Source organism: Girardinichthys multiradiatus, chromosome 2, assembly GCF_021462225.1.
Source record: "Girardinichthys multiradiatus isolate DD_20200921_A chromosome 2, DD_fGirMul_XY1, whole genome shotgun sequence".
In the NCBI taxonomy this organism is placed as follows: Eukaryota; Metazoa; Chordata; class Actinopteri; order Cyprinodontiformes; family Goodeidae; genus Girardinichthys; species Girardinichthys multiradiatus.
In genome coordinates, this window is record NC_061795.1 from 1,810,711 (window position 1) to 1,823,977 (window position 13,267).

The 13,267-nt window shown below is 40.2% G+C and overlaps 1 protein-coding gene across 3 annotated transcripts in view; it reads right to left on the minus strand.

The window, feature by feature from the left end:
- LOC124860839 (protein inscuteable homolog) overlaps positions 1-11,889 on the minus strand; it is a 100,047-nt gene extending 88,158 nt beyond the window's left edge. For 2 of the 3 annotated variants that reach the window (XM_047354446.1, XM_047354437.1), the window contains exon 1: positions 11,359-11,887. The gene's annotated coding sequence lies outside the window, so the exon portion shown is untranslated. Of the gene's footprint in view, positions 1-11,358 lie in introns of all 3 variants that reach the window. The other variant, XM_047354451.1, reaches the window with a different exon arrangement.
- Between the last annotated feature and the right edge of the window lie 1,378 nt (positions 11,890-13,267).

Consider the following 13,267-nt stretch of genomic DNA (forward strand, 5'->3'; position numbering starts at 1 on the left):
GAATCTCACAACAAACAAAAGCCGAGAAGAACTGAAGCTCCAATTTCCTCTCATAATCTTCCCAGTGTACCATAACGAGGCCTAGGGAGTAAATACAGTTGATAGCAATCCCATAAAAGACAGATAAGATGACTGAAGCTCAATAAGTCATGACCTGCCGCCAATTAGTTGATGCAGATAGGAAGAAAAGAACAGAATAAAGAAAGAGGTCAACAAAAGAAAAGCTTTAGTCTGACATTGTGATTCCACAAGTTTGAGATAGATTGATCTCCCAGCTCCTTGGTGGCATCCATATTGGTCCTACCCACACAAAAATTTATACCTGTACTTTTCTAATTGGGTTCCTTCTTTGAAGTGTCCTCACTGAGTCACATATGGCGTCATTGTGTTGTGTCAACAGTCCCCATTACCCACAGTAAAGCACCAATAAATACACAGTATATGTGATGTATGTCCAGCATTGTTGACAGCAGGGCGTTCTTATAAATTTGGAAATGTGTGGCTTCATTGTATTATCTGATCTGATAAAATGATCTTGGTCTGATGGGTCTATTTGTACCAAGAAACCGTTTTTCCGATCTATTATTGTGCCTTGGTGGCTCAGTTTCCTTTTTTTAGTTGGTAGGAGTGGCACCCAGTATTGTGTTCTGCTGCTGTAGCACATCTGTTTCAAGGTTCTGGATGTTGCTCAAAGATGGTACTCTGTATACTTTGGGTGTAACAAGTGGTTGTTTTAGCTGCCTTTGTCTTCTAGGAAATCATACCAGTCTTCCCATTCTCCTCGGACCTCTAAAATTAACAAGACATTTTTGTTAAAAAACTGCCACCCACAGGATGTTTTCTTTTTTCTGACCATTCTCTATAAATCTGAGGGATGACTGTGTATAAATACCTAAGTAGATAAGAAGTTTCTGAAATACTCCAACTTGCCCACCTTGAACCAACAACTATGCCACACTTAAAATCTCTTAAATCCCCAGAAAATTAGTAATATACAATGCCACCTGAAAGCATTTACATACCTTCACTTATTCCGCTTTTTTTACATTACAGACTCATTATGTAACTCATTTTAGGGCTTCACAAAACAATCTACCCAAAATCCTCCAGGAGAACGGGTAAAAACCTTACATTTTTGTACTGCTGATCTAAAGAATGACAATTTTAAACATAATAAGAGCATAGACATTCACACCTATTGTTTAATATATTTTTGGGGTTCCTTTAGCAGAAATCATTGACTCAAGCCTTCTTAAGTATCTCTCAACAAGTAACTATTTTGGGGTATGTTCTCTCATTCTTTTCTGGAGGTCCTCTCAAGCTCTGTCAGGTTGGATGAGGAGTGTTGGTAGACGGCCATTTGTAGGTCTGTCAAGGTTTCTCAAGGACATTATAAGCCTGCTCCTGAAGCTACTTCTGTATTATTTTCGCTCTGTGCTTTGGGCTATTGTGAAATTGGAAGATGAATTGTTGCCTTAATCTGAGGTCCAAAGGACATTGGAGCAGATTTCTTGAAGAATCTTTATATTTGGCTGCTGTCATTGCACCATCTATGCCAACTAGACCCCCAATGCCGTCTCCCAAAACACATCCCCACTGCATGATGGTGCTACCACCATGCATCGCAGTAGGGATGGTGTTAGCCAGGGGTGATGAGCAATGCCTGCAATTCTCCAGACATTATGTTTAGTGTTCTATTTTGAAATGATAATATCTTAAATTTTTTGTCCTAGTCTTTAAAATCTCTAAGGATTTTACTTGTGTGCAAAATTCAAACTCGCTGTCACATGTCCCTGAATCATGACTAGCTTTCATCTGATTGTTATACAGGTCCTTCTCAAAATATTAGCATATTGTGATGAAGTTCATTATTTTCCATAATGTCATGATGAAAATTTAACATTCATATATTTTAGATTCATTGCACACTAAATTAAATATTTCAGGTCTTTTATTGTCTTAATACGGATGATTTTGGCATACAGCTCATGAAAACCCAAAATTCCTATCTCACAAAATTAGCATATTTCATCCGACCAATAAAAGAAAAGTGTTTTTAATACAAAAAACGTCAACCTTCAAATAATCATGTACAGTTATGCACTCAATACTTGGTCGGGAATCCTTTGGCAGAAATGACTGCTTCAATGCGGCGTGGCATGGAGGCACTGCTGAGGTCTTATGGAGGCCCAGGATGCTTCGATTGCGGCCTTTAGCTCATCCAGAGTGTTGGGTCTTGAGTCTCTCAACGTTCTCTTCACAATATCCCACAGATTCTCTATGGGGTTCAGGTCAGGAGAGTTGGCAGGCCAATTGAGCACAGTGATACCATGGTCAGTAAACCATTTACCAGTGGTTTTGGCACTGTGAGCAGGTGCCAGGTCGTGCTGAAAAATGAAATCTTCATCTCCATAAAGCTTTTCAGCAGATGGAAGCATGAAGTGCTCCAAAATCTCCTGATGGCTAGCTGCATTGACCCTGCCCTTGATAAAACACAGTGGACCAACACCAGCAGCTGACACGGCACCCCAGACCATCACTGACTGTGGGTACTTGACACTGGACTTCTGGCATTTCCTTCTCCCCAGTCTTCCTCCAGACTCTGGCACCTTGATTTCCGAATGACATGCAGAATTTGCTTTCATCCGAAAAAAGTACTTTGGACCACTGAGCAACAGTCCAGTGCTGCTTCTCTGTAGCCCAGGTCAGGCGCTTCTGCCGCTGTTTCTGGTTCAAAAGTGGCTTGACCTGGGGAATGCGGCTCCTGTAGCCCATTTCCTGCACACGCCTGTGCACGGTGGCTCTGGATGTTTCTACTCCAGACTCAGTCCACTGCTTCCGCAGGTCCCCCAAGGTCTGGAATCGGCCCTTCTCCACAATCTTCCTCAGGGTCCGGTCACCTCTTCTCGTTGTGCAGCGTTTTCTGCCACACTTTTTCCTTCCCACAGACTTCCCACTGAGGTGCCTTGATACAGCACTCTGGGAACAGCCTATTGGTTCAGAAATGTCTTTCTGTGTCTTACCCTCTTGCTTGAGGGTGTCAATAGTGGCCTTCTGGACAGCAGTCAGGTCGGCAGTCTTACCCATGATTGGGGTTTTGAGTGATGAACCAGGCTGGGAGTTTTAAAGGCCTCAGGAATCTTTTGCAGGTGTTTAGAGTTAACTCGTTGATTCAGATAATTAGGTTCATAGCTCGTTTAGAGACCCTTTTAATGACATGCTAATTTTGTGAGATAGGAATTTTGGGTTTTCATGAGCTGTATGCCAAAATCATCCGTATTAAGACAATAAAAGACCTGAAATATTTCAGTTAGTGTGCAATGAATCTAAAATATATGAATGTTAAATTTTCATCATTACATTATGGAAAATAATGAACTTTATCACAATATGCTAATATTTTGAGAAGGATCTGGAGTAGATTCGCAATGGTTGGCCTTCTGGATGCTTCTCCTTCCTCCACGAGGGAACATTGAAGCTCAGACGTACTGACCCTTGGTCACCTGCCTGGCCAAGGCTCATCTTATAACACTTTTTGGTTAGTTGGCCAAATCTACATAAGATCTTTATGGTTCTAAAATTCTTCCACTTTCACATAATGGAGAACACAATGCTTTTTGGGACATTCAATGATGCTGAAATTCTTCCTCAGAGTAGCACTTTGACACAATCCAGTCTTGGAGGTCTACAGACAGTTCTATGATTTCATTGCTTGGTTTCTCGCTCTGATAAACACTGTCAGTATGAGAGTCTCTTAGTGTGTTCTTCTGCTAATCATGTTCACTCAATTGGATTTACCTCAGGACGACTCTAGTCAAGTCGCAGAAGGTTCTCAAGTATGATCGGTAAAAAAACAAATCAGTTTTAGGGTGAGTCTGTAACGTTACAAACTGTGTAAGAAATGGAGAATGAATACTTTCTGGTGCTGCTTTATTTTAAACAAACGGGGTTTCAGCCATTAGGTGGAGTTACACAGATATGTAGAATCAATTCAAAAGTCTTCTTTCTCTGACCTGCTGTATTAAGGTCTACATACCATACGTGCCACTCCAATAATTTTTATGTTGAATGGCTTCCAGTCATTCAAATGAGCAAATCAAAGTCTTCCTTCCTGTCTGTGCTCTGTGGCTAAATGAGGGAGAAACAGAAAACTTAACCCCAGCCCTAGGTATACAGATTACATTAAATGAATCGTGTTTTTCTCAATAAATAAACTGTTGTGTTTTAGATATCAATCTACTGTTAATTAAGTATTAAAAAATGCATTTTGTTAAAATTTCAAAACTGAAAATAAAGCATGGTAAATATCAGTATGTTATTGGTGATCAAAGTAAAAAGTGTGCAAATTGGTTTCTTGTAAAACTTTAGTGGTGGAGGCAAGCAATCACAACTACAAGAAGGTACAGTTATTAGAACTGTTGCCTTACACCAAGAAGGTTCTGAGTTCACACCCCGGCACGGGGTCTTCTCTCCAAACCTGAGAGATTATTAATATCCCAGTAGGTTATTTATTTTTCTTCCTGTGTGTGAGAGGTTACTCTGGCTTCCTCCCATAGTAAAGAAAATGTGCATGTTAGGTTAACTGGTTTCTCTAAATTGACCTTAGGTATGACAATGTCCTGCATCCCCATTTATTGTTAGCACTGCTTCCTTACAAAAAGCATGTTATGTTAATTGGTTACACTAAATTGCCCTCAGGAGTGATTGTGTGTGTACATAGTTGTTTTTATCCTGTCTGTCTCTGTGTTGTCATTTGATGGACAGGCGAACCTTTTACAGGTTGTGCACCTCATGTCATCCAATGATAGCTGGAGATATAGAGAAGCTCCCCCACACCCTGCAAGGAAAAGCGGGCATAGACAAAAGATGAATAAAAGAAATATCCTTACACTTCAGGTTTAAGTCTAACCAAATGTAGAATCTGAGCCTTGGAGGTGGATTAGATCGCTGTTAAGAACATCAATAAAACCATTAAAACAAAAACAAATGTGTTTAAGAAGTTTTAATAATGAGTGAGGGATAAAACACATTAACTTGTTTCACAATAAAACCCATTTATCAATACCAGGGTTGGTAAAATAAGACTTTGCCACTGACTTCTCAAATTGCGACTTGCAAAATCAAGATCTGCTTCCTGTTTCCAGCTTTAACTGTGGCCAGACAGTTTAGTCCCACCCTTAGTGACAGCCATTGGACATCATTGACTGCACTCGCTATTCTCTTAACGTCACAGGACAATGAGAGAGAGGGTGAGACTGTGGAGAGGCAGGAGTTTTTATAGCGGAAACCCCAATGTTCCCCACCCCATAGAGAGAAAACCTAATTAAACAGCATGTCTGCACAGTCAAGACCCCACCTGCATGTGTGGTTCATCTTAACCATGGCACACCCTCCTCAGCCCTTCATCAGGAGGCGTAGAGGAGAATGTAGCAAAGGTCAACCATGCATCATTAGACAAAAGTCCTAAACTTGGATTATAGCAGTCTGTAATTTGCTTGTGCTAACTGAACTGTAATCTTAAGCAATGCTGTCTAGCAATACATAATGTTGAACTTGCAGTTTTGGTCAAGAAAAGTGTTTTTTAAAAAGCCCTGATGTAGAAAAAGGCATGCCTTTTAGGCGGTTCTGGGGTAATGTAGGAGAGAAATTGCATTACTTTTAATTGTACTACCAAACACTTTATGTTATTTAAGTAAGACAGCATGCCTGCACAGTGCTTTGTAAAACCATTCAAACCTTTTGAACCTTTAAAAAATTTGTCAGGCTCAACCCACAAACTTTAATGTAGATTTGTAGAATTTGATATGATAGAACAACACTAAAACATGCATAAATATGAAGTGGAAGGAAGGATGGATGATTTTCAAAAGTCTTAGCAAATGAAAATCTGAAACGTCTGGTGTGCATTGGTATTAAACATCTATGAAACAATACTTTGCACAACCACCTTTCACTGCAATTACAGCTGGAAGACTTTTGGGAAATGTCTGTACCAGCTATTGAAGACTTTGTCCTTTCTTTTTTTTACAAAATAATTCAATCTGAGCTCAATCTCATTACCTTGTATTAAACTCCATCAGTCTTCCCATCAACTGAAATGCTTTTCTAAAGAAAAATATACCTATATCATGATGTTGCCACAACAGTGTTTTACTGCTTTAAATTTCTCCACAGCTTTATTCATGACCTGTTTGATGTGTTGTATGACGTGTTTCTTAGTGTTTGTTCACAAAATTTGTCTAACATCATTTGGTTTATTACATAAAATCCCAATACAATAGTTGAAGTTTGTGGTTGAAGTGTGACTTAATGTGAAAATGTTCAGAGGCCATATATGCAACTGTTGCTGTTCGACCAATTTGGAATCAGCTGAAAATGTCTCTGGACTCTAAGAAGAAACCAAAGAACATTTACACAAGCAAAACAAAATGAAAGGACTAAGCTCAGTTTTGAGTCAGGACCTCCATCTTCTGTGGCTTCAGAACTACCAATCAGATCATTGTGCCACCCGCGGTGGGATCCAAGGATAAAAAACAGAAAACAATGGCAAAAAATGATCTGCATGTCTTTTTTGACCTATTTATACATCCCCGTTTGGTCCTTTGTGTTGTTGTTTGACACATAAAGTCATAGTGGCAACATGACTTGTAGCACCACAAAGATGTCTGTGATCCCAGTACACAGTGCTTTTGACTGCCCTCTTATTTATTGGAGAAAAGGGAAAGAGAAAAAGCAAAAGAGAATTTAAAAGACTATAAAAACACAAAAACATCTCAAATTTGGAAACTTTTTCTAACAACTCCCCCTTTTGATCTTTTTATTTGTCTCTATTGGACAAACAGCTTTTCCTCACACCAAATGCCATACAAACAGGCTGTAGTAAAGACACATGCGGGCTGGATCACCATTATTACTTGACTTGCAGAAATCTTGTTGTTAGTGCCACCTCAACTTTCACCACTCCTATAGAAAACAAATCAGCCACTTTCCAAACTATTTTTGCAACCGCAGTGCTCAGAGTCAACATGACTCAGAACAAAAACATAAAATATTTTCCACTTGAGAGCGATGTGCAAAATCTTGAGAGGACTATATACTGTGATTTAAAAGCATCAAATGGCAAATAGAGGGAACACTAAAGGGACATTAGCAGTCTTTCTCTGTACTAGCTATTTATAATGTGACCATGTCTACCTGAAGTAACAAAAACTGCATTCAAATACATCCATCCATTTTCTATGAGTTTAATCTCTGCTAACCTGCTGATCAACATCTATCTGAAAGGGCTTCATTAGTTGCATCAAGTGTGATTGAGATAGAACACAATTTAAATACCTGGACTTTTCATTACATGTTATAAGCATGGGTACGTCAAGAGGATTGTCCAGAATGTTCAGAAAAAGGGGATCACCTTGCACAATCAATGATTAATATACAACAAAGAGCCAGGGTCCTAAATGTTTCCAGAGATCCAGTTTCAAAGCATAGTTCACAAGTTCAACGTTAAAAGAACAGCAGCTATGCCACCTGGACACAGCAGAAAGAAGAAGCTATCAATAGCTGCCACCAGAGCCCTGAGGCAACAGGTGGTCAAAAAAACATGACTGACTACAAAAGACCTGCAGCAAGACTTGGTGGCAGCAGCCACTGAGGTAGCAGTTTCATAGTAAGGAAAATATTAAACACCGGAGAGCTCCTTACTTGAACTCCAAGACGTACACCACGGCTAATGCAAAACCACAAAAAAATTCACTTCCCGTGTGCTCACAAATACATAAGTAAGCCAAATAGGTTTTGAAAATAACACCCTGCTTTTAGTGAGGCATGGCAGTTGATCCATGATGCTGTGGGCCATTTCGCTTCAGCTGGCAGTATAAACCTAAAGTGTTTAAAGTTAAACCGGGATTCAGTCAGAAAATCCTAGAAGAAAATGTTTTGTCGTCTGTGAGGAAGCTGAAGCATTTGTGTTACTGGACCTTTAAGCAGGACAATGATCCAGGGCATACCCCAAAGTCCAAGATACTAAAGTGTCCATCATAATTGCCTGACTTAAACTCTATTGAAACTCTGCTGCCCATGGGTCAGAAACTGATGTCTGTGTTCAGTTTGTGGAAACCACTTTTAAGCTAGTTACAGGGGTTGGACAATGAAAATGAAACACCTGTCATTTTAGTGTGGGAGGTTTCATGGCTAAATTGGACCAGCCTGGTAGCCAGTCTTCATTGATTGCACATTGCACCAGTAAGAGCAGAGTGTGAAGGTTCAATTAGCAGGGTAAGAGCACAGTTTTGCTCAAAATATTGAAATACACACAACATTAAGGGTGACATACCAGAGTTCAAAAGAGGACAAATTGTTGGTGCACGTCTTGCTGGCGCATCTGTGACCAAGACAGCAAGTCTTTGTGATGTATCAAGAGCCACGGTATCCAGGGTAATGTCAGCATACCACCAAGAAGGACGAACCACATCCAACAGGATTAACTGTGGACGCAAGAGGAAGCTGTCTGAAAGGGATGTTCGGGTGCTACCCCGGATTGTATCCAAAAAACTCAAAACCACGGCTGCCCAAATCACGGCAGAATTAAATGTGCACCTCAACTCTCCTGTTTCCGCCAGAACTGTCCGTCGGGAGCTCCACAGGGTCAATATACACAGCTGGGCTGTTATAGCCAAACCTTTGGTCACTCATGCCAATGCCAAACGTCGGTTTCAATGGTGCAAGGAGCGCAAATCTTGGCTGTGGACAATGTGAAACATGTATTGTTCTCTGATGAGTCCACCTTTACTGTTTTCCCCACATCCGGGAGAGTTACGGTGTGGAGAAGCCCCAAAGAAGCGTACCACCCAGACTGTTGGATGCCCAGAGTGAAGCATGGGGGTGGATCAGTGATGGTTTGGGCTGCCATATCATGGCATTCCCTTGGCCCAATACTTGTGCTAGATGGGCGCGTCACTGCCAAGGACTACCGAACCATTCTTGAGGACCATGTGCATCCAATGGTTCAAACATTGTATCCTGAAGGCGGTGCCGTGTATCAGGATGACAATGCAGCAATACACACAGCAAGACTGGTGAAAGATTGGTTTGATGAATGTTAGAATGGCCCTTGGCAACTGATTAGGGCAGGAGGTTTGAGGCAGAGAAAAGGTGCAGGCCCACTGGGTGTTTATTCACCAACACTGAAGACATACAGGTACAAGACCCTGTTACACAAGTCACACATGGTCACAGCTACAGCCACCCTCAGTTTGTTAACCGGCAGCCCTTTATAGCCCCTCCCATTAATAGACCTACCATGACAGGCGAAACAAACATATACACTAACATACATACAACATAGCTAAAACATCACTTTATTTAACAAACATTATTACTAAACATCTCTAAAACAAGTCTCTACCTAGGCTTAAGTCGTTAACACTAAAGACTAAAATGCACACAGTTTACTCCTCCCCTTCAATTTATTATGGTCTCTTCCAGAACCTTTAAAAGGTGCTCAGGCCCCCGGGGAATCTTTTAGCCCAAACACCCTACAGAGGAAGAGACAGAGGTAAGTCATTTGTTTAACAATACACTGGAAAACAATTAATTCCAAAGATTAGTCACAATACTGGTATTTTATCTATTTGTTATGTTTGTTTACCAGGACAGGTCATCATCAGTACCAGCTGAGAAGAAGCTGCCTAAAACACCCACAAACTAAGAATAAAATACTCCAATCTCTTTCACAGTGTAATTTGTTCTTTCAACAATATTCAGAACAGCATTTTAAATGTTCCAGCATACGTAATGAAGCTATTCATTACAATGAACATGAAAGTGAAGTTGAACATCTCCCATGGCCTGCAGAGTCACCAGATCTAAATATTATTGAGCCACTTTGGGGTGTTTTGGAGGAGCGAGTCAAGAAACGTTTTCCTCCACCAGTATCACGTAGTGACCTGGCCACTATCCTGCAAGAAGAATGACTTAAAATCCCTCTGACCACTGTGCAGGACTTGTATATGTCATTCCCAAGACGAATTGACGCTGCATTGGCCTGCAAAAGGAGGCCCTACACCATACTAATACATTATTGTGGTCTAAAACCAGGTGTTTCAGTTTCATTGTCCAACCCCAAGTTGTTCTTGTTTGATTGGTTTATTGAAAATAGCTACTAGTTTATATATTTCATCAATGAACCTAATTTGCTGGGGGGGTTAACTAACTTTATGTGAGTGCCCGATTATGAATTTAACAGGGATGTTTATAAATGGTGGGTGAAGCAGGAGTACCAGTTGAAAAACTACATATACACAGGAAGATTATGCAAACTTTACCAAGAAAGGCCCCAGCCAGGATTCAAACTCAGGACCTTCTTGCTGAAGAGCAACAATGCTAATAACTGTTTCCCCATAGTGTAGACGCACTAAATTTGGTGTGCTTGGAGGTGGAGGTTAGCCACGCTGCTAAGAGTTGACCTTTATTCAGTTATTCCGCATCATTCTTTCATTGGATAGATTATTGAGAGCTGAAAGCATACATGGTGCATGTACACCTGCAAGTAAAACAGTGCTGTGTTTTTGTTTGTTAACATCTCCATAATAAAGTTTATAAATCCAACAGCATGTATTAGTGGTGCTGCCAGGTAACATAGTTCCCTCTATATGATGAAATTATTTGGTCTGCCACTTTAACATATGGCCTGTGTCTGTGAAAAAAAACAAAACAGTAATTAAAAAGTAGTGGAGAATACCACCACTCATCAGCCAGTTGAACAGTCGGTTACCATGGATACTGAACTCAGACTGGAGCGGAAACATTATTGAACTCTTATTTCTTGGGCAAGACCACCTGCTGCTTGGCCATTAAGAGATGTGACAGCTGCAGCTACTGTTGAAGAGTAATTTCATTCTCCTACAGCTAAAGGAAGACTTTACTTTGATGACATCGTCACAAGAGAATAGCAATTGATAAGTATTTTGTTTTTTGTTAAATTAAAAAGCTTTAAAACCAATTTCTCTTTTATCCAAAGTAAATCTAATGGGAAATGTGTCCCTAAAATTTTTTATTATATTAGTATTAAATACTTTTTAGAGACGTTGTGACTAGTCTTTTGTGTGCATGTTTAACAATTTCCCAGCATTATTTTTTCATTGTTCTCAAAATTTCTTTGGCACAAAAATCTGTGTTCCAGGGACACTTGTTTGAGATCAACAAGACCGCTGACAGTCATGTTTCACAGTTTGTCATAGCACCTGCCTCAAGAATATTCTGAGGCATACTCCAGATGTTTTGCTCAAGTTAACGACAAGGCTCAGAGTTTTACCCAGCATCAGTCCAATAGCTCCAAAAAAGAAAGTTCAGTAAACTTACCCGTTGTCTTGGTTAGAGACTGAACATTAAGGTGCTCCCGTTGGAGGTCATAGTCAGGGCTTGTGCTTCTATCCGTATGCTCCCCAGGCCTTCTGTTCCTCTGCTCACTTTTATCCACTCTGACTCAAACTCTGTTTAGCTTTGTCTCCTCTTTTAGAGCCCAGCTGGGATAACAGCAACCAAAGCCTGTTGGAGGACAAGTGAACTGAGTCTAAGCGCAACTAGCCTTATAGTTTTTTTCTTAAAACAGTCCACATCCCACTGTCAGTCACAGTGGAGCATAGTTTTAGCTGGGCTGCCATCCAAACAGACATGAAACTATTCTATTTCGGTCCGCCATACGAGCAGTGGTGCAGTTCAGAGGAGGGGATAAGATTCTTTGGTGGAGCATGTAATTGCAAAGTGACCTGTTACAGTGACATGTAATTGCAGACCTCATCAGATGGAGAGAAACTGCCAACAAGACAAGGTAAAGAACTTTTAAATAATACTTTGGGGGGAAAAAGAAACAAAACAGACCACATAAATACACGAGGAGCTGGGTTCCAGATGCGGCAGCAAAGGAAAGAGAGGGGAGTAGAAGAAGAAAAGGGAGGGACTGAAAAGAGAGCCAGATGGGGAAAAAAACCTGCCATGGCAGCAGAAAGAAATCCCAGTTCTGACACAGTAAAAGGGTGTTTTCCTTCCCAGGAGCAGTCATAGAAGATCGAACGGGGGATACAGAAAGGTGAAAGGATGTGTGTCCCAGCCTGGTGTTGTTTCTGGACCTTTACCATGACTGCTCATGGCTATCTGGTTTCACGTCAGCCTTGAAAATGACTACCTTATGGAAAAGCTAGGGGGGCTTTAAAAATGGAGGAAGAAAAATAAAAAAGCATAAACGGCAGACGGCTGGTTCCCATTTAAACAAAGATCCCGCTGGGTCGGGTTGATGCAGCTTATATTGTTTTATTCTTGAGTGAATAATTATTATGCCATTATGTGACACGGATGGCTTCACATGCTTTTCCCTGCATACATAAGACCCTTGTGCACTGTAAATGCGGCAATAAATATTAACTCCAGCCAAAATGTGAATGTAAACACCTAATTTCCTCACATATCTGACCTAATTTCCTGGCAAATGTGAGAGGAGGCGGTCATTTAAAAAGAACGAAAAAGCACATATGTTGTAAGACCGTAATGAGAAGCTAGACTTTCTGAAAACAAATCAGAGGTTCTAGTTTCACTTCTAGTTATACTTTAGTTTCTTAGCTGAAACACGGTACAGCCAGCAAATTGTTCTGTTGCAGGAAACTTGGTGATAGAGGGTGCAAAAAGTTAAAATATCCATTACATATTTGAATATACAAAAAATTAACTCCAGAGTATTTCTTAAAAACAGACATATTGGTGCTCATATGGCTTTGGAAGAGTGGGACAACACTTTTAAGAAACAAAGAAAATGCAAATGTCACAATGATCCTACAGCATTACAGACACACCAAAGAGGATTGCAGAATTGTAACAGCAAAACAGGTACTTGTGTGCAGCAAACACAATATGCATGACAAGTACTGCATATTGTTCAACAATCTTCCCTCATAATATGAGCTACAACAACATTTAATTTCCCTTTGGGATTAATAAAGTATTTTTTCAATTGAATTTAACTGAATAATACATAATTTTCTTATGTAGTGTAAACATAGTGTGTAAACATAAGGCCCACTTGATCAACATACAGCCAAAACCAGACACATTTTAATGTTTTACACATTAATCCTTCACATTGCCTTTAAAAATGGGAAAGATTTGTGATATCATCAGTCATTGTGGTGCTTGGTAAGGTAAGGGGTGGCCCTCCAGTCCGTGAAACCATTTCAGACCAAAATATTGGTTTTAAAGGTTTATTAATAACACGATGAAA